The sequence below is a fragment of the Phoca vitulina genome, unplaced genomic scaffold (assembly GCF_004348235.1).
Source record: "Phoca vitulina isolate PV1807 unplaced genomic scaffold, GSC_HSeal_1.0 scaffold5, whole genome shotgun sequence".
Classification (NCBI taxonomy): Eukaryota; Metazoa; Chordata; class Mammalia; order Carnivora; family Phocidae; genus Phoca; species Phoca vitulina.
In genome coordinates, this window is record NW_022589708.1 from 50,464,578 (window position 1) to 50,482,874 (window position 18,297).

An 18,297-nucleotide genomic window follows, 5' to 3' on the forward strand; every position below is an offset into this window, starting at 1 on the left:
GCTGTCAGTACACTACCTCGTATGTAGGGATAACGAACAGCAATGATCATTCTCACCATTTAACCCTTAAAGTTCCCCCCAGAATAACAGTCTTGGGAAACGCTCCAGAATAAGTTAATTGGTAGAGCAGTTTGGGAAACACCTTTTCCTAAAGAGGCATTCCACACACTAGCATTGCTTAGCTTTGTTATGTACTGCATGTCCCCACCTTGTTTTTCTTTGACCCTGAAGGCCTTCCATCACATTCCTCACTGTCTCCAGTCCATTGCCATGCTGAAAATCACAGCTTGGCATGGCAGGGTGAGTCCAGAGAAGGAACTGTAGTAGCAACCAGAGGCTGCCGTCCAAAATATCTCCCCTCTATTCCTACAATCTTACTGGGAACAAAGGAGCACCAGATGGGCCAGTCTCTCTCCCCCATGGCAGAAAAGCTTTCATTAACAGACACAGTGAGGAACAGGGAGAATGAAATGCACTTACTTGCTCCCCTGTGACTTTTGGAAGATTCCAGAAGGTAGCCTAAGGCCAGCAGCAGGTCCACGTCCAGGACTGACCCAAGCAGGTGGCTGCTGGGATGTGGATGGAGCCTGACAGCCAAGAGGCTGTGTCGAGTCAAAAGAGAATCTTGAAAGAGAAAGTAGGAGAGAGGGACACTGGGTCACTGTCCCTTCTGGTAAAAAACAACGAGTGGAACAAACCAGCATGACCTCCCAAGCCAGGCAACTCACTGAGCTTCCTGTTGGTGCTTTTCGTTCTGTTTGGAAGGCTGTGAGTGACAGCTGCAGGATGAAAAAAGAGAAAGACAAGTCATGACACCTGTTCTTTTTCTTCCTCCTGTAATATAAGCTTCAAATCCTGCAGAAAAGCCAGAAGTTATAGGATGACTCTCTGTACTGTCTGCTGTTAATGAGGCCTCCAGTGACATTTCCCCGCTAGACAGTGAACAGGTAACGATCTCGATTCTGAGAAAGGAGAGGTGGGTCACACCTGGGGGCGCCCCTGATTATTTCCAGCAGCCAACCCCTGCCTTGGGAGAACCCTGGCCCTGGCAGGTATACTAATCATGGCAGGCTGGCTGGGATCAAAGGCCCTGGATTACTGGGGTGTTGGCCATGCCAGCCTACAGGGCTTTCCCCAGAAACTCACGTTAGGGACTTGGCGAGTGAGCTGCCTGGCCAGTGAAAGGTGCAGGTTCTCCTGTGAAGCTCTTTAGCTGCCCACAGGGGTGTCCCGGGCATTTGCTGACACTCACTCATGCCATCCGTAGGTGCAGTCTGCCTGGCTCCGTCTAGAATCTCACCTGCATGCAAAATAAAACACCCTTGTTACCAAGACTGCTGTGCTTGGTTCCCCAAAGCTTTCCCAAGCAAAAACCTCTGGGAAGAGTACACTCCGAAAACATTCCTAAGATGGCGGTGTTTGGGGGTGCTTCCCGGGCATGTTGATTTGTGTTGGTAGACAGTATGACCCTTTTGTCCTTCTCACCATCCCACCTTCTTTAGATACCATCTCCAGAGGCTAATACGTGCAGCTCTGCCCCAGGATAAACGGTGCACGTTTGCGTCACCCACGGACCGGCTCTCTTGTACACTCCACGTCATGCTGTCCCTTTTTTTTCCTTTTTTTTTTTTGCTCAGTATAGCATTACATTCTGAGCAAACGCTACTTCCCTGACTATGATTGATCCCCACTTATTTCATCCTGAATGCAAAGTATTTGATTTCAAGAGTGGTTCATTCTGCTCGGTGAACTCATTATGAAGTCAAGCTGAACATCTCACAGATGTGAAGCACCTCGTCTCTGAGGTTCAGCGATCTAATTTGGAATCTCATTATAGACCTTAGACTGGTGGTGGGCACGGGGGCAACTACCTGGCTGGTGTTCTCCTGCCCATCTCCTATCCCATAAAGAAACTGTCATTTCAATATCGGCACGCCAGAATATTCCCCGTTTTGGAAAATAGCTTTATTTATCTCCCCAGCAATGCTTCTTGGCACTGATGAGAGAGTAATACTTTGTAGGCTATTTTATTAAGCATCTCAGGAGGTCAGGTGCTGAAAGCGACAGCTCGACAGCTCGACAGCTCACAGCTGCTGGCTTCCCTTCTATTTAGGAGGCTTCTCGATGGATTGTATGTTACATTATGCTACATTTTCTAAAGTTCACAGCGTGGTTGTCATTTTGCTAAGAATCTATATACCAAGAATTTTTGCTTGGCACCATAATGTAGTTTAACTCCGGGATGATCTGATTTCTGGTGTCTCTATGGTGAATGAAGGGAGAATGGGGTAGAAGTAGAAAGTTAGCTCTATTTGCGGAGAGATGCATTGATTCTGAAAGATTGATGCATTCATTTTTTTCGCCTATTTGGTGCTTTCAAAACCAATGAGCATCCAAGGCCCAGTTCTGGCTACTAATGAAGTTTTTATTTCTCCACTTTCTATCTTAAAACTTTGGTAAGGGAGAATATTTGCTTTTCCAATTGCAATCATTTGGAAAATGCATTTTCATTCCCCTTAGAGCAGGCCTAGCCTTGAAGAGAACTGGAACTATTTCTCTGCTACAGAAAAGTAAAGAGATCCTTGAATCACAGAGGAGGGAAGGTGTTTGCATATATTAATAAATCGGGATGGGCTAATGCAGCTATGTCAGGCAACGCGTACAGATGTTTGTCTTACATTTTATATTCAACAAAAACATAGGTTTTCCTAGCATCACACCCCACCTTCTGACTTCTCAGTTTGATCTAGGAAAGGGGTCTGCAAACTGCAGCCTGCAAACTAAATCCATCCACTGCCTGTCTTTGTAAATAAAGTTGTTTGGAACAGAGTCACACATAATTCATTTCTGTCCATTGCTGCATTCGAGCCACAAAGAAAGAGGGGAGCAGTTGTGACAGAGACCACACAGTCCACAAAGCCTAAAATTTATGCTCTGGCCCTTTATGGGAAAAGGTTTGTGACCCCTAAACTAGGAAAAGGAATCTTACTGATTTTATTTAATTCGTCTTTAAGAAAGCATGTGTGTTGAAAATCATTTTTACTGAGAGAACTGGGATGAGGATTACAATGAGCCTAGAATAGGAATCAGACCCTACTGGCCTTTCAGGAAGGCTTTCTAATGTTTAACCTCTGCTATTTCTACCCCAAAAGTTTCTTGAATAGATTGGTTAATTAATAGCAATGATCTGATACAAGTTATTCATAGTTTGAATGGCTTTTAACTTGGAAAAACTGCCTCTCCACTGACTTTTGATTTCCACTTATGGACTAGGGAAGCAATTATTTCATTTTATTTTTATTGCATTACATTTTGATCAGACACATTACTCAGGAAAGGTGGAATTAGGAATAAGTGATAGTAAAATGTTAGAGCATACCCACCCCATAAAATTGTCTCATTGCCTATATCTCTCCCCTTTTGGTCCTCCGTTCGGATAGTTTACCTTCAGTTGTTACGACCCTTTAGAACGTGTTGGCAGCTTCAGTGGTGGTTGGCCGTGAGGACTGGCATGCACCACACAACACTATGTGACTGGGAGGATGCCAACCATTTATGACCATTGCCTCCCACATTCTACTCTTAGAACATGAGTTACATGCACCCATTTGAGTATGGTTATGGTAAAGCAATGAGACTAGATGGATGGATAAAGAAATATAGGTGATTAGATGGTGAGATAGATAGGGAGATGATAGATAGATAGATAGATAGATAGATAGATAGATAGATAGATAGATAGACAGAGACACAGGATTAGGAGTTAAAAGACTCAGATTCAAGTTTTGCCTCTACACTTAACTCAGCCAAGTCAGCTAGCATCCTAAAAATAGTAATGTATTATGAGAATGTCATAAAATATCTTAAAGAGGAAATGTGATAATATGTCTGAAAGTACATTTAAGTGAAAAGTTTATAATTATAAACTTATTGTGACAGGTCTAAAAATTACTTTTTACATAAAGTTCATAGCATTTTCCCCAGCTCAAGAAAGAGAATCCTCTGCAGAGAAAGGGGAACCCTCTTACACTGCTGGTGGGAATGCAAGCTGGTGCAGCCACTCTGGAAAACAGTGTGGCAGTTCCTCGAGAAGTTAAAAATAGAGCTACCCTATGACCCAGCAATTGCACTCCTAGGGATTTACCCCAAAAATACAAAACTAGTGATCTGAAGGGGCACCTGTACCCCAATGTTCATAGTAGCAATATCCACAAGAGTCAAACTATGGAAAGAGCCCAGATCTCCATCGACAGATGAATGGATAAAGAAGTTGTGGTGTTTATATACAATGGAAATTACTCAGCTATCAGAAAGAATGAAATCTTGCCATTTGCAATGATGTCGATGGAAGCAGAGGGTATTATGCTAAGTGAAATAAGTCAGAGAAAGACAAATACCATGGGATTTCACTCATATGTGGAACTTAAGAAACAAAACAGATGAACATAGGGGAAGGGAAGGAAAAAATAAAATAACATAAAAACAGAGAGGGAGGCAAACCATAAGAGACTCTTAACTATAGGAAACAAACTAAAGGTTACTGGAGGGGAAGTGGGTGGGGGGAAGGGGTAAATGTGTGATGGGCATTAGGGAGGGCACTTGTGATGAGCACTGGGTGTTATATGCAACTGATGAATCACTAAATTCTATCCCTGAAACTATTAATACACTATATGTCAACTAAATTGAATTTAAATTTAAAAAATTAAGACAAAGGAAAAGGAAAGGAAAGAAAGAGAATCCTCCTGGCATTGCCCAGGCCAACCCTGTCCCTCCTCCCTGCTTGCAAACAGGATGGAGCTCATGTAGCCAGAGCTAGGACAGGTCAATGTGCATTGTAAAGGAATGGTGGGGGATCCAGAGAAAGGTGGGTAGGATGCTGGGTTTGGGGGTTGAAGTAAGTCTGGGAGCTGCAGAGCAGCTTCTAGTGTGTGATAAAACCAGAAAGGAGAGAAATTAGGGTTTTAGTAAGTGCTGCTCAGGACCGTGCATTTGACTATCCATCCTAGTCTGAAAAATGTAACAAAGATTTGCTATTTCAAAATTCAGGGGTTTCTGAAATTTATTTCTTTTAGCCGGAAAAGGCCAAAAAGGGGATTAAATTTCATAGTTCATCCAGGCTTTTTTTTTTTTAGATTTATTTATTTATTTTAGAGAAAGAGAGAGAGTGAGCAGGGAGATGGGCAGAGGGAGAAAAATCCTCAAGCGGACTCCCAGCGGAGCACAGAGCCCAACGTGGGGCTTGATCCTAGGACCCAAGATCATGACTTGAGCCGAAATCAAAAGTCAAATGCTTAACCAACTGAGCCACCCAGGTGCCCCAGTTCATCTATGCTTTTAAGGGTATATTATGCATTATCATTCTGAGTCCCTGCTTTGTTATATAGTATCACTCTTAGGTAGGCCTGAATTTATGCAAGTGGTGGCTCTAGGTGTTTTTAAGTTATATACTGAAGATTGTCTCATTTAAAAAGCCCTCCTCCAATTCTTAATCTTAGGAAACAAACTGAGGGTTGCTGGAGTGGTGGGGGTGGGAGGGATGGGGTGGCTGGGTGATGGGCATTGGGGAGGGTATGTGCTATGGTGAGCCCTGTGAATTGTGTAAGACTGTTGAATCACAGACCTGTACCTCTGAAACAAATAATACATTATATGTTAAAAAAAAAAAAAGAAGAAGAAGAAGATAGCAGGAAAGGAAGAATGAAGCGGGGGAAATCGGAGGGGGAGACGAACCATGAGAGACTATGGACTCTGAGAAACAAACTGAGGGTTTTAGAGGGGAGGGGCGGGGAAGGGCTAGCCCGGTGATGGGTATTAAGGAGGGCACATACTGCATGGAGCACTGGGTGTTATACGCAAACAATGAATCATGGAACACTACATCAAAAACTAATGATGTATGATGACTAACGTTAACATAATAAAATAAAATTTAAAAAAATAAATAAATAAATAAAAAGCCCTCCTCCAAATCAGTTAGAAATGTCAATCATTTGTATCTGTCAGACAATGGCAGAGTACCATTTCCAGTGAGTCACAGTTAAAATATTAGTTCAGAGATTTTTAAATTCTCAGGCTATGGGTTTATGGGGGTGTGATGAGAGCATAGTTGGAAACAAACAAAAAAAGACTTATTTTCAATCTATTCTTTCAGAACAAACTAAGAGTACTCAGTACACATGTCCTTGTCTGTTGGTGATACATAGAAGGCAGAGCCAAGACTGAAAACTGAAAAATAATAATGGAAATTTTTTTAAAAAGATTAAGACACCTGCTTGACAATAACCAGAAAGGCCTTCAGGACTGAGTCAACATGATGGTAAACTGGCCCTGAAGTATTTGAAACAAAAGCTACAGTTTAATGATGGAAGAGAAATCATTGTTGAGCACCTACTATGTGCCAAAAATATGTTTTACATACATTTTCCCATTTAACCCACCCATAACCCTCTAAAGTAAACATAGTGACCATTATTGTATGGAAAAGAAGTTGAGGGTTAGCAACCAAATGGTAGGGGTAGGATCTGCACACAGGTGGCCCTGGTTCTGCCGAGCCATGTTCCGCTCCTGGGGGAACAGTAGTGCCAAGCTAGCAAGCCTCAAGGTGAGAGCAGGAATCCCAACTTCAAGACGGCTGGTGGCTCTACTGCCTCTGACAAGTTCAGTGACTCTTCCAGAGCTACATAATTCATTAGTGAGATATCCTAGAATTGCCATCCCCTAATGCTTTTTCTATTGGCATTTCTAGTCACCTTGCCCTTTTATCCTGCTTCCTATATCCAAGGAAAAAAGTAGCCAAAATTATGATATTTTAATAGTGTTCTTTATGTAGATTGTAGAAAAGAACAGCTATTTTAGTTGCCTAGGGCTGTCATGAAAAAAATCACACAAACCTCGTGGCTTAAAGCAACGGAAATTCATTCTTTTGTAGTTCCGGAGCATGGAAGCAGAATTCAAGGTGTTGGCATGGGTTGCTACCTTCCGGACGCTCTGGGAGAGAATCCATTCTCTGTTTCTCTCCTAGTTTCTGGTAGTGGTCGGCAATTCTTGGTTTTCCTTTACGGGTAGCTGAGTAACTCAAATCTTTGTCTCCATCTTTACCTGGACTCTGGGTCTCTGTGTCTTCTTTTTCTCCCTCTTATAGGGGCACTTGTCATTGGATTTAGGGCCCAACCTAAGTCCAGGATGATTTCATCTGGAAATCCTTAACTGAATTACATCTGCAAAGACTCTATTTCCAAATAAGGTCATACTCACAGGTAATGGGGGTCAGAACATGCCATATCTTTTGGGGGTGGGGGACACAATTCAACTCACTATCTCAGCAAATGTGCTGTGACCCCCAAGGTGATATCTAAGCCCATGAGAGCAACAGGCCCTATAAACTGTGCTCCAGTAATAAGGAAGAGGGGAGCTGTCATCTCATCTCGGAATTATGGATGTATGTGCTGTTAGCTGGGCTTTCCAAGGATTCAATAGGGACTGTCGTCTGAGCCCCAGGGGCTTCACTTCTGTGCCCTTGGGTAAGTGGCTAAATGTCCTTAAGCTTTAGTTTCCTTGTCTATAAAATGGGGGAACAATAGTAACATCAACATCCAATTTTGACTATTATATATAAAAAGTTATTTTTATATTGTACAATAGTAATTTCATTATTAGCTAGTTCAAAGTCCCAGTAAATAATTCCATTTCCATTTTTTTGCATAGCTTTTCCTTCTTCCATTCTTTCAGGGTCAGTATTGTTCCCACAGTATCTTTTGAAAACTTTTATTTTATGTCAGACCTGTGGGACAATCTAAAATAGTTTTCTATATTTTATATTTACATTGAAATGACTATATGCAGGTGTATACAGGCAGGAAAGTAGAGGTGATGTTAACAACAATTAATTATGAAATCAAATATTTCCAAAGTGAAGCTACATCTAAATATTTTACTACACTCATAGTTCACAATATGGCTTAGCCTAATATCAGATTAAAAAAAAAAAAAAGAAAGAAAAGTTAAATGTCTTTGGCAAATATCATGTAAACTTATCCTTCTGAAAACAGTTTCATGATCATTTAAAAGGAAATGAATAATATAATTCAAAAATATAAATAGATGATCATATTGGACTGCAATGAGAGCAGATGTTTTAAGTTATGTAAAATCTTACCCCATCTGGTAAACAGTAAAAATGTCTCAACAACAACCCACAGATGAAATGTTGCCAATAAAGTGAGGATAGTGGGGATTGGGTAGAAGTCAATTTTATTGGATTACTTCATAAAAAACTTAAAGGCTATTAATAAATATATAAGAGTTTCACCTCTTACAACTATTATCATTCCAAAAACCATTTTCAAAACTGTTAGAAACTGCATGATCAAGTATACTATCCATCACAGTTGTTAAATGAAACAGTTTGCTTTTGCCCATCACAGTTGTTAAATGAAACCTGGAATCTAGAAACCCATACTGGAGTGGCTATATGTTTAATTGAAACATGTACTCCACCCCCAATCTAGGGAGGATGAGCACCAATAAGAGAATAAAATTAGAGATGGACCAGCCTCCCACTGTTGCAGACCCCATTCTGTTTATGAAGAGTAGGCGGATCTATCAGGAACATTTGGTTTATGTCAGTTTGCCTTATAGCTGGGTTTCATTGTGTGAAACTATTTCCAGTCTTCTCAGCTACAAATCGGTGGCTACCAATAAAATCTTGCTGCATTATTCCAAGTTGAATTAGTACCAGGAAAGTTTTATAGGAGCGTTAGAATTGATAAAGTCTGTTCTTCAGCCTTTCTACCACTTGGGTCTCAAAGTCGCCATTCCCATCACATTTCTCCTCTTTGTAACTGCTCTACGGAAACCCCAGACCACTTCACTTATTCATTCTACCTGGAAGGAAGACCAGCAAAGATTCACCTACCACAAAGAAGTCTGTTAAAAGTTAAATTAATCACTCCCCAAAATGTGCGGATTCTTGATTAAAACAGTAAGAGGATTTCTCACATTTATGAAGAGGGATCCTAGACGCAGAGAGAAAGTGAAGGGAAAAGATTTTAATTATAAGGACGAGTTATTGTGCTGATTTTTAAATATGTTCTCAGAATTCAATTAAAGAGGTACCATACTCACATAAACACATACCACCCCATTCCCCAATGTTCTATATATACTAGAAGTGTGTTCAGAAAAACTTTTTTCATAGATTAATAGAAATGAGACAATTAAAACTACCTGGCCAAGACAATGAACATGAAAAATACAAATTAGTATTCTTTTTAATGGTTTTCCAGTCTTACACACAGAGTTCTTACAAATGCTTCCAGTGGGGGGGGGGGGGGGAAGAAAAACCATCAATATCAATTTAGATGAAATAAGCCCTGGTCTTAAAAGAGACAGCTGAATTCAACATCTATATTAGCTTTGAAAAATCGATATCAAAAAATATCACATTCCTGCTTAAAACCCTCCAATGGCTTCCTACTGCATTAAAACAGAACCCACACTCCTGGTCCTGAGTGATGTGGCTCCTGCCCATCTGTCCAGTTCCATCTCCTACCTCTTTCCCCCTCACCACAATATGACTTCAGACCATTCCTAGAATATGCCAAGCCTTTCCTGCCTCAGGATTTTGTCGATCCTACTCTCCAGAATGTTCTACTTGGCCTGCCTGCTGCCACTTCCCAGAATGGCAATTTTTCAGCCTTCAGGTCATCACTACAAGGGAGCCTGCTCTTATACCCAACTAATGAAATATCTCCCTTCCTCAGAGACTCTTTTATCCCATTATCCTGTTTGCTTTATAACTTGAATCACAATTTGTAATTATTTTGTTTGCCTATGTTTCCTGTTTATTGTCATTCTCCCAACAAATTCCATGAGAACAGGGACTATGTGGGTTTTGTTCTTTTGTTCTATTTGTCTCCCTGGCACCTAGAACAATGCAATTAGAATGTACTTAATAAATATCCTTTGGATGTGCAAGTTTCGGAGAGAGATGCAGTGATGACATGATTCATTGTTCTCAAAGAACTCACAGACTGAAGGGAAGAGAAGATAGAAACACAAGCAGAATAAGAGAGGAATGTGAAAATGCTAAAAACAGGGCATGGAAGCAAAATGCAAAACCAGGGGATGGAGACAGAAAATAGGCAGTAAAGACCAGAATAGAGTTATGGAGATTTAATGAAAAAGGGTGAAATCTGAAAGTGTGATAAGAACCTCAGGAACAAAGGCATAGGAGGAGACAGGTACAAAAGGCTGTGCAGAACAACGGAGAGTTTGGGACGACACAGCAGTGGGTGGATGAAAAGGAAGTGATATGGGAAGAGCACAGGCAAGGCGGCTTGGGGACAGAGAGCAGACAGCATCACTGCTCTGCCAAGGTCTTCAGACCAAGCTTAGGGGACACTCCGAGAATGGTCCCCTCCGCAGAGAGAATGCCGTATGGTCCCTACGGAAGTGCGTGCCCTAACAGGGCCGGTGCATGCCCTAAGGGGGCCAGAGCCAAGGGGAGCCAACAGAGGACCTGGCTCACAGGTTTTGCTTTGATGCCTCAAGGAAAGCCTTTTCATACCTCTTACCCTCTGCTTGCTTCAGCATCTCCGGCTCTTGATTGAATAAGCCCTCCAGAGATAATGGTTCTATCAGCTGTGCGTCAAAGAAATGGCACCTTACATTTTCCCCTCCTTAAGTGCATACCTCCCCGTGCCCCCCCACCTCCCCGGGCCAATTCTCAAAGGCTCTGGTGAGTGATAAAGGAAGAGAAGAACGGACTCCAGTATTTGAGGTTTATGTTTCTAAGTAATGTTTTTAAACCCATGTCTAGTTTTATCAAGAGAGGAAATCAGGCAATTTTTCCCAGGGTGAAGATAATGGCTTATGCCTGTGGCGGTTAGAGTATCTGGTGCCCTCTGTCTCTTCCTCTGGCTTCAGTGCTGACTACACACGCACTAAACCTCAGCCAGACGAGGGCCGATACAGTCAGTGGACTGTTTTACCAAGATAAGAATAAAGGTGAAAATAAGTCTTTATGCTCTAGGCACATATGTTTTGCTCTATGATAGCAGGAAGCCCATCCATTAGCTTTTTAGAGAGCTGTTTTCTAGTTGACGTAACAGAAAGAGATTTTAAGTCATCAGAAATAACACCAAAAATCCCCTTAAGACCTGTGTTCCTGCTCGGCTCCCTTTTAAAATCTGCTAGGAGTTTCACTCTTCAATGCTACATAATGCAATATTTTTAATACGAACAGTTTTGATTCGCTGTATGTACGACTACCTATGATGACACCACTTCTGCAATAATATTCCTAAACATCATGGGTGAGGTTAAGCACTGCTTTGTTACAAAGACTCTCATAGCTTGATCAAGCTGCAAAGCTAGGGCTGGCCTTGATGCAATCATCTGATTTTTATTACTCTGAACCTACCCTGCCATTAACCACACACACAGAAAGTAAAATACATAAGAACTTCCCTGTTATTTATATGGGCTTATGTAACCATCCATCCAAAGCACCAAAGTATTAAAATATGCTGGCAGAATCCTGGGATGGCGCAGGGTGTAGGGAGTGGGGGTGGGGAGTAGAGCAACCACCCGAAGGGCAGCTCTCATGACCACAGGTTCAAGGACTTGCTTCTCTTCGCACTCCTAGAGTCTCTGAACTTCAGGCTGGGGGAGTATGCAACACATGGATGAAGATTTCCCATTCTTGTATGGTCTTCCACCCTAAATAATGATCTTCTATCTTCCCTGTGTATCCACATTTACTATGTAGCATATCATAGACACTCAAAAAATATGTAAAAATGAATAATAGGAAAAGAAGAAATATTTGAAATTTGTGAACTTAGACAGTATGGTTTTGGGGCACCTGAGTGTCTCAGTTGGTTAAGCGTCAGACTCTTGGTTTCAGCTCAGGTCATGATCTCAGGGTTGTGAGATCAAGCCCCAAGTCGGGCTCAGCGCTCAGTGAGGAGTCTACTTGAGAGTCTCTCTCCCTCTCCCTCTGCCCTTCCCCCCACTCATGCATACTCTCTAAAATAAATAAATAAATCTTAAAAAAAAAAAAAAAGAGTATGGTTTTGCCAAGATTCTCCAAGTTATATCAATATGCCAGGCATATTGGGAAATTCAGAGAAAAATACTCATGCTTTGCAAACTATAAATCTGAGCATACCTCCCTCTACTTAAAGACCTTCGATGGCTTTGCATTGCATTTAGGTTAAATCCAAGCATCTTCCCATGGCTAAAAAGTCTCCGCCTGCTCAGACCCTCTGTCTATCATGCATAGTTCTTTCCTTCTCCTCCTACACACTCTACACACTCTGGTACATTTCAGTTCTCAGAACCCATCTAGCTGTTACCTTGCTTGGAGGACTCTCACCTGCCCCATTCCAATATTTTTAAGACTAAGTCCTTCTTTTGTTTTAGATCTCAACACCGAGTCACTCCTTCACTGAGACCTTTTCTTATTACGTAAATCAGGCCAAACATTACGGGTTTTTTTTGTTCGTTTGTTTGTTTTTGCCAACTTTATAATCTCGCCTCTTTTCTGTTTTCTCTACTGGCCTTAAATATAACTTTCCAATCATTTATTTATGTAAGTCTTTACCGTATGTGTGTGCTTGTATGTTTTTGTCTCTGCATTAGGAAGTCTGTCCCATGAAGGCAGGGTCCCCTTCTGTCCCGTTCACCATTGTATCCCTAGCATCTAGCACAGTGCCTGGAAAATGACAGAAGTTCAGTAAATACTTACTGATTTTAAAATTGAAGAGTTAGGCACCAGGCAACTGGAACTTTACTATTTCCTTCTGAAACTACATCTCTGGGGAACATTTTTAAGTATAGTTGTTTTAAAGCATCTCTGACCCACGTTTTTCAGGCTATCCTTGGAGTAAGGAGTCATTACATCTCTAATATGAGGATCAAGTGACCAGCTACTTGGACAGTTGAGCCATTTAAATATGATCCATTTGTAAGTACAATTTCAGGTCATTTTGCTGAGTATAAAATTACTTGTATTTAAAGGGAGCAATCCTTTTGGAAATTTGGCTCATTAGCAACACCGAGGAGTAATGGAGTGTGATCAGAACATCAGTGCTTCCCTCCAGGGCAGCAGTGCCTTGGGGCCACTGTCTAATAACTAATCTCAACTTGCTAGTGAAGGAGCCTCTCCTCTGAGTCCTGAGAAACCTGCCTGAGGCCAACAGCCATATGCCTTGCTCCTGGCCTATCTTATTTCACAGAACTACAGATCCTTCTTTCCAATTCTGAAGTGCATTTTGCTTCTTTAAATAGTAAAGAGTGATCCAAGTATCAATCACGTGCAATGTCCAGTGCCAGACACGTGCTCTCAGCTCTTTATTATTAACGGATCCCGCCCCCCCTTATGCATTCATGTCTCAGTTTTGTATAAGTGGATAAATTTGGTGAGGGTTCGTTTTCACTTCTTGACAGTTGCTCTGCTTGTTTAAAATTCTCAGAAGCACGGCCCGTGCCGTATGGAGATGAAATGCAGAGAGTCCCTGGGAAATTTAAGTAGAAAGGCAACGGCTATGTCTGCCAGGTTTATCGGAAAGCAGAGTTCCTCTCCCTCGCTCTGTACATCTTGCTTTGAGAAATGCGCAAAAGGTCAGTTGGAATGCAGTCTCATCAAGTCAGCCCTCATCATAAAAGGGCACATGTTAGGTCTTGAACAACTCACAACTATTTTGGCACTTCTTGAGTTGCCCGCACAGTGGGTCATGTTCCTTGACAGTGTAATCACCACACAAAGGTACTTCAGTTGTCCAATTGAAACTTTATGGAGTTGATGGGTTTTTGAATATACTCAGCGAAAAGTCTGACATTGCTAAAAACTGAAAGTGTTAGGATAATTACAGCCCTGAAAGGGCATCCACACGGGCTTTGTAACATGACTAGCAGTATCGACGGTAACAATTTCCAAGGAACTGCAAAGATTGAATGCTCTAGTTAGAGGAAAAAAAACATGTATATAAAAAGCAAAAAGACAATATGAAGTAAGGGCGCATAAGTAAGGACAAGTATCTCCCTTCCATTCTTTAAACTGTGCAGTGCTATCCTATTGCATCTAGAAAAATTTAAAACTAGTTACCAGTTACAATGACTACTTACCATTCAAAACTAAATGACCCCGCATGACTTACCCATGATCACTTCTAAGCCTTCTTGTCCTCCTGCTCACTCCTCATCTCCTCCAGGCCAGCTTGTTTCTGCCTCAGCGCCTTTGAGTTGGCCTCTGACTTGATGCTTACCACCCAGATGATAGAAAACATCTCAGCTCCAAGGATCCCCCTGTCCCCACCACCCCCACCCCTGTTTCATTTCCTTCAGGCTTCTCACAATGATCTCTTACCAAAATTATCTTATTTACTTGTTTACTGGTTTTTTATTTGCCTTTCCACTCCAGGAAGTAAGCTCCATGAGGGCAGGAACTTGGTATATCTTATTTTCTGCTGTGTATATAGGCCCTAGTCTGCCACACAGTATCCTTAATAGAGAAGTTCTGAATAAATTAATGATGAATAAAACATTAGTGATAGTGACAAACACGTGAAGGCTTTATATTAATAGAGCACAGCATCACACAGCACTGTAAGGAAAGTATAAAACGGGTGGAGTAGATACAAGGACCAGAGCAGTTCAGGGGAGAGGAATCCCTATGGAATAAAATCAACAGAAGGGGTCCCCTAGGCAGCTGGGCCATAAGAAAAGGGTGAATTTGGGGACAGGAGGCTTGGAGGAAGGGATCTGCTGCAACAAGTGTAAAGGAGGAAGCAATGTATATAATATATTAGGGGGCATATAAATTCATCACAAGATAAAGGAGAGGGTTCAAGTAGGAAAACAATAGGAAATGAGAACAGAGCCTCTATGTGGAAGGCTTTGAACGCTAAGTTAAAAAAAAAAAAGGCAGTATAGGATTATAAGCATTGATGATAAAATTACAAAAGAGCAAGACAAGTAGAATAACAGCATAGGGTTAAAAGCCTTGATAAATTATAAAAGAGCAAGAAAACGGTCATCACAATGATCAGAAAGTGTTACCTCTAGGTAACGAGGTGTTATCAAAAGACAACATGGTCACAGAAGGCTGCCAGAGAAGCTTCTAGAACACTGGCAATGTTCTGTTTGTTGATGGGGCCATTGCTTATACAAATACCTGCTTTGCAGATATTCTTTTAATTGTATACATATGTGCATGTGCTATCTTTTTTTAAAATTTATTTATTTATTTATTTATTTGACAGAGAGAGAGAGCACAAGAAGGGGGAGTGTCAGGCAGAGGGAGAAGTAGACTCCCCACTGATCAGGGAGCCTGACTTGGGGCTTGATCCCAGGACCCCGGGATCATGACTTGAGCCAAAGGCAGATGCTTAACCAACCGAGCCACCTAGGCACCCCAAACACACATTTTTTAAAGGCAGTAAAACATGAAGGCTAGGAGGGTAGGCACTGTGTTATGATGGCTGGGCTTCCATCCCAGCTTTGCCACTCTCTACCTGTGTATTCTACAGCATGTTCCCTCCTTCCTCTGAGCCTCAGTTCTTCCCTTGGAAAAACAGGGATAATTTACTACCAACTTCATGGGTTGTCATGAGAATGAAATGAAAGAATACAGACAAACCATTTAAAAGGATGCATGGAAGATAGTAAACATTCCTTGTTGGTATCTGTTCTCATTAATTCCGTTGGCCTTTGTATGTCAATTGCATTCGGTTGGGTTGGGTCTTCCCTGTGTTGTGTGTTGATAAACAAAAGCAGGTGCCATGTTTTTCCTGAAAAGGCCCTCACACCTATGGAGACCCGGTTAACAAGACTCCATCCTGGTGACCCACATCACAGGGACTCCCTCCTTTATCCAAACAATATACCCCAGAAGCTCCAGTGACTTAGGGTTTGAAGATTCATGAGCAGGCATAGATCTCGAAGATGCAGTGTCTTCCCAAGATGGATTACTACTGACCTACTGATCTTGGCCTCAACCTAAATTTGAGAAATTATGGAATTGACATGCCAGTTTTATTATTATTAAGAATCTGTTTTCATATTCATGCCATCTAAAATCATCTCCTAGCGCACACATGCAGTAATATCAGTGCTCTCGGTGAGAAGGTTTTCTGGAAGTTTAATATGCATATAGGTACTTACTATGTGCCAAGTCTTGCTTTAGGCATTTTTACAAATGTTAATTCATTTAATCCTTATAATCACTGTTTAAGCTATTACCAGTTTTAATACAGGGGAGGGATAAGAGTCCAGTTCAAAAACTATGCCCATGTACAAGAATTATCTGGTGTATTATTTTCTTAGGGCTGCTGTAACCAAGTGCCACACACTAGATGACCTAACCCAAACTTATTGTCTCACAGTTCTGCAGCCTAGACATCGCAATTAACTTATCAGCAGGACTGGTTCCTTTTGTGAGGTCTGTGAGGAAAATCTGTGCCACAGCCTCCCCAGCTTCTGCTGGTTTGCTGGCAATCTCTGGCCTTCCTTGACTTGCAGAAGCATCCCCCAATCTCTGCCTTTATCTTCATATGTTGTTCTCCCTGTGTGCAGGCCAAATCTCCCCTTTTTATAAGGACACCAGGAAACTGGATTGGGGCACATCCCATTCCAGTATGGCCTTATCTAATTTCAATTATTACATCAGCAAGGACCCTGTTTCCAAATATGGTCATATTCTAAGCTTCTGGAGATTAGGATACCGTTACATGAATTTAGGGGTACACAAGTCAACCCAATACTTGGAAAGCTCTTAAAAGCAAGGAAATTCTATGTTCATTTAGAACCTCCAGGGATGATGCCCGCTTTGCCATAAATTTCCTGAGTAATTATGGCCCAGCTATTCTGTGACTGGTCCATGGACTTGTACTTGGAAATAACCACTCTAACCCAAGGAGATGATATGAAGAGTTTCTTCTGTCACAGATATTACGAGCAGTTGGAATGCTCTGCCTGCAATCACTCAGGCATGAGGAGCTAAGAATCCGATTTTAGTGAAAATCTTAGCAATGCAAAGGGAGGTACAACCGTGGAGAATGAGTGCATGAACCATACAATGATTATTTCAGTGAATGGAAATGTAAAGAGGGGAATCCGGTATGGCTTTAGGATTCAAGCCTGTCATCAAGATTGTTGACAAAGCTGAATGATTCCAGAGGGAGAAAGGGATTTTTTCCCCTTTCAACAGTGAAAAGCAACATGTATGAAGTGCTCACTCAGGCAAGGCACCACACCAGGTACCAGAAACAGAAAGGTGGGTGAGACTCCATGCCACAGCCCAAGGAGCTCATGGTCTGTTGGGCAGAAAAGAGATAAAAAAAATAATACAATTTGATGAGAGCAATAATTATTAAGATGACCAAGATCTATGGGAAGAATCCAGGGGAACATGGTGGGCTCCTCTGGCATCATGCAGAAGTGATTTCAGAAGCTTACACTCAGAAAAAAAACATCTATAGACATCTTATCCTACAAAATAAAAGTTTATCAGAGTTTGACTGTGAAGAGAAACTCTCTCTCTTCACAGATGACATGATACTTTATGTGGAAAACCCAAAAGACTCCACCCCTAAATTACTAGAACTCATTCAGCAATTCAGTAATGTGGCAGGATACAAAATCAATGCACAGAAGTCAGTTGCTTTTCTATACACTAACAATGTAACTGTAGAAAGAGAAATTAAGGAATCGATTCCATTTACAACAGCAACAAAAACCATAAGGTACCTAGGAATAAACCTAACCGAAGAGGTAAAGGATCTATATTCTAGAAACTACAGAACACTTATGAAAGAAATTGAGGAAGACACAAAAAGATGGAAAAACATTCCATGCTCATGGATCAGAAAAATAATCATTGTTAAAATGTCTATCCTGCCCAGAGCTACCTACACTTTCAATGCCATCCCTATTAAAATACCATTGGCATTTTTCAAGGAACTGGAACAAACAATCCTAAAATTTGTATGGAACCAGAAAAGACCACGAATCGCCAAGGGAATGGTGAAAAAGAAAAACAAACCTGGGGGCATCACATTGCCTGACTTCAAGCTATATTACAAAGCTGTTATCACCAAGACAGCATGGTATTGGCACAAAAACAGACACATAGACCAATGGAACAGAAGAGAGACTCCAGAAATGGACTCTCAACTCTATGGCCAACTAATCTTTGACAAATCAGGAAAAAATATCCAATGGAAAAAAGACAGTCTCTTCAATAAGTGGGGCTGAGAAAATTGGACAGCTACATATAGAAGGATGAAACTG

The 18,297-nt window shown here is 41.4% G+C and overlaps 1 long non-coding RNA gene across 2 annotated transcripts in view; it reads right to left on the reverse strand.

Annotated features, from left to right (window-relative positions):
- Window positions 1-488: 488 nt before the first annotated feature.
- LOC116631320 overlaps window positions 489-18,297 on the reverse strand; it is a 55,352-nt gene continuing 37,543 nt past the window's right edge. For both annotated transcript variants that reach the window (XR_004299162.1, XR_004299161.1), the window contains exons 3-5: window positions 1,147-1,300; window positions 729-779; window positions 489-624 (exon numbers count right to left, since the gene is read on the reverse strand). This is a non-coding gene — a long non-coding RNA (uncharacterized LOC116631320). The remainder of the gene's footprint in view (window positions 625-728; window positions 780-1,146; window positions 1,301-18,297) is intronic.